We start from the raw sequence: 2,541 nt of genomic DNA on the forward strand, positions 1-2,541 counted from the left end.
CCCAACAGAGTTGGGTCTTTATATCATTCTGGCCTTTGCTCAAATATTATCTCTTTGGAAAGGCTTTCCTTAACACTGTATACGAAGAGGAAGCGGCCCTGCTACCCTCATCTTATCACTCCATCATTTTCTACCATTTTACCTATTTTATTATTTTTACAGTTATCATTATCTAAAATTATATTATTGATTTCTTAGTTTACTTATTATCTAACCCTCACTTAACGGAAGTAGAGATCCTGCCTTGCTTATTTCTGGATCCCAAGCACCAAAGTGTCTGGTATATAATAAACACCTCACAGAAACCCTGGTTGGGGGAATAAAGGGCTCCTTCTTGGGGCTCTCGTGGAGAAAGAGGTAGCTGGAAGCAGCAAGAGTAGAAACCTGGACAGCAAGCCACTGCCACTCAGCACCTGTGCTACCTCCAGTCTACTGGGCTGGGCTTGGCAGTACTCACTACTGCCCAGAAAGGTAAGTGCTCTAACAGGAGTACAGGAAGGTGAGCGATAAGGGCTGCCCCCCTAAGTCAGCTTCAGTGGAGCAAATCTCACATGGTGATCATAGTTCATCTGCTGGTCCTGACTGCTTGAAAAAAACATGCTGGATGCGTGAGCGTTCATGCCCAAAACCCTGATAAGAAAGAGGAATGGAGTAAAAAAAAGATTGTGATGTGACCAGGCCCCACTGGAGGGTGCTTTCTCTCTCTCTCTAGTGAGTGTACTCATTCTCTGTCAGGAAAAGCAAAAAAAAAAAAAAAAAAAAAAAAAAAAACCCTGTATAAGGACTCTTAAAAAATTAATAGAAAATGCACATGATGGAAAAAAAAGGGAAGATAAGTGGTCAGATGAAATGCCATGAAGGAAAAAGGAAAGCAAACCAAACCATCATTTTGTTGATGTTTTCCTCTCCTCATTAGAGATTAATTCCCAAATTAGGCTGGAGAATAAGGATTCAACTATTCCCACTTACTTCTACAATATAGCAATTTTGAAGGAGAAAAACCCAATAATTTTGAAGAAATAGACTGATTTTAAATTGAATAGCACCAGCAATCTTAACCAAACTATTATTTCAGATTACAAAGTATATCTGTTCTATCCCATGGATTGTTTTCCTACAGATGGAGACTTCCATATGGCTGAAGAGTATCCTAGTGAAGAAAATATAAGCCAGAAGCTTCCGTACTTAAAAAAAAAAAAAAAGAACTCAGACTTAATGGTGAATATCTAGGTATCAATATCCTAAAAAGTCAGAAAACAAGGTAAGATGCCAGTACCAATCTCCACTAGAAAGCCCATATGCTGCCCCCACCCTTTCAATATACCCACTGTAACACCCTTCTCCATAGCATATTGATTTGTTTCAGAGTTTGACTTCGGTTTTCCTCTTTCCTAACTACTTGGCTTTCCCTTGAGCACTAATAAAATCAGGTCTACTTAATGTAAAGCGAAAGAGGAAACCAAAATGATCCCAAACCATGGGAATGGACCCCCAGCCTTCATGTGCATACTCCTTAACTCACAGTGCTTCTTGTCAGTTCACTAAAACAGCTTGGAATGTCTTAAAAGATGTGAGCAGTAATCAGAACTCCAACATGGCAGAATATCTCTCATATACCCTTTCCTACCTGCAGCATCCTATTAACATTTTCTTGGAAAAGAACTAAAACAACTAATAACCATCCAACCCTGCATTCCTACTGAAAAACATTCCGGAGTTTCAGTGTATGTAAGCCCCACAGAAACAGCCAGTGCAGTGGAGGTTTAAGGTGGCTGAAGTCCACATGGCAGACTACACAGTTCGAGTCCTGGACCTGTTGGCTTAAAAAACATGCCGGGGGTGTGTGTGTGCATGTCCAAAATCCCGAGATCCCGAAATGAGAGTGGAAAAAGGACTGAAACGCAGCCATCCCCCTAAGGGATGGTTTCTCACTCTTTCTCTCTTTCTTTCTCTGTCCCTCTCTCTCCAACAAGCAATATGCCTTGTAGCAAAAGAAAGAAAGAACGAAAGGAAGAAAAAAAGAGAAGGAAAGAAAGGAAGAAGGGAGGGAGGAAAGGAAGAAAAGAAGAACGAAAGAGAGAAAGCAACCAAGAAAGCAAACAAACCCCAGGCAATTCTTTTGAACTACATCATCACCCCTAAGTCAATAACAGAGAATTTAGAAGAGGTGTTCCGAAGCAACAACTTTACCCTTTTATTTTCTCAAAGGTCACATTTTAGATAGATAAAGCTAAGTTGGATACTCATAAAATTCATTCAAACAAAAATCCCAATTCATTTCTTAAAAACAGGATTATGAGAAATTGACATTTTTTAGTAGCTGGGAAGGTGAGATCACAGTCCTTAGTCTATTTATTTCTCTTTTAAACAACCATTACTTCTTGATGTGATTTTTGCAATTCAAAAAGTATTAGATGGGACCAGCAGTTAGTGTAATGGCTATGTTGCTGGACTCCCACGTAGTCAACTGCGGTTCGCGTCCTGGACCCGGTGGCTTAAACTTACGCCGGGTGTGTGTGAGTGCGTGCCCAAGATCCTGAG

The 2,541-nt window shown here is 40.3% G+C and overlaps 1 protein-coding gene across 1 annotated transcript in view; it reads right to left on the minus strand.

The window, feature by feature from the left end:
* The window catches only part of XRCC5 (X-ray repair cross complementing 5), a gene marked incomplete in the record, with an annotated part of 114,905 nt that overhangs the window by 57,271 nt on the left and 55,093 nt on the right, over positions 1–2,541 (minus strand).

This window comes from Tupaia chinensis, unplaced genomic scaffold, assembly GCF_000334495.1.
Source record: "Tupaia chinensis unplaced genomic scaffold, TupChi_1.0 Scaffold000542_1, whole genome shotgun sequence".
Lineage (NCBI taxonomy): Eukaryota > Metazoa > Chordata > Mammalia > Scandentia > Tupaiidae > Tupaia > Tupaia belangeri.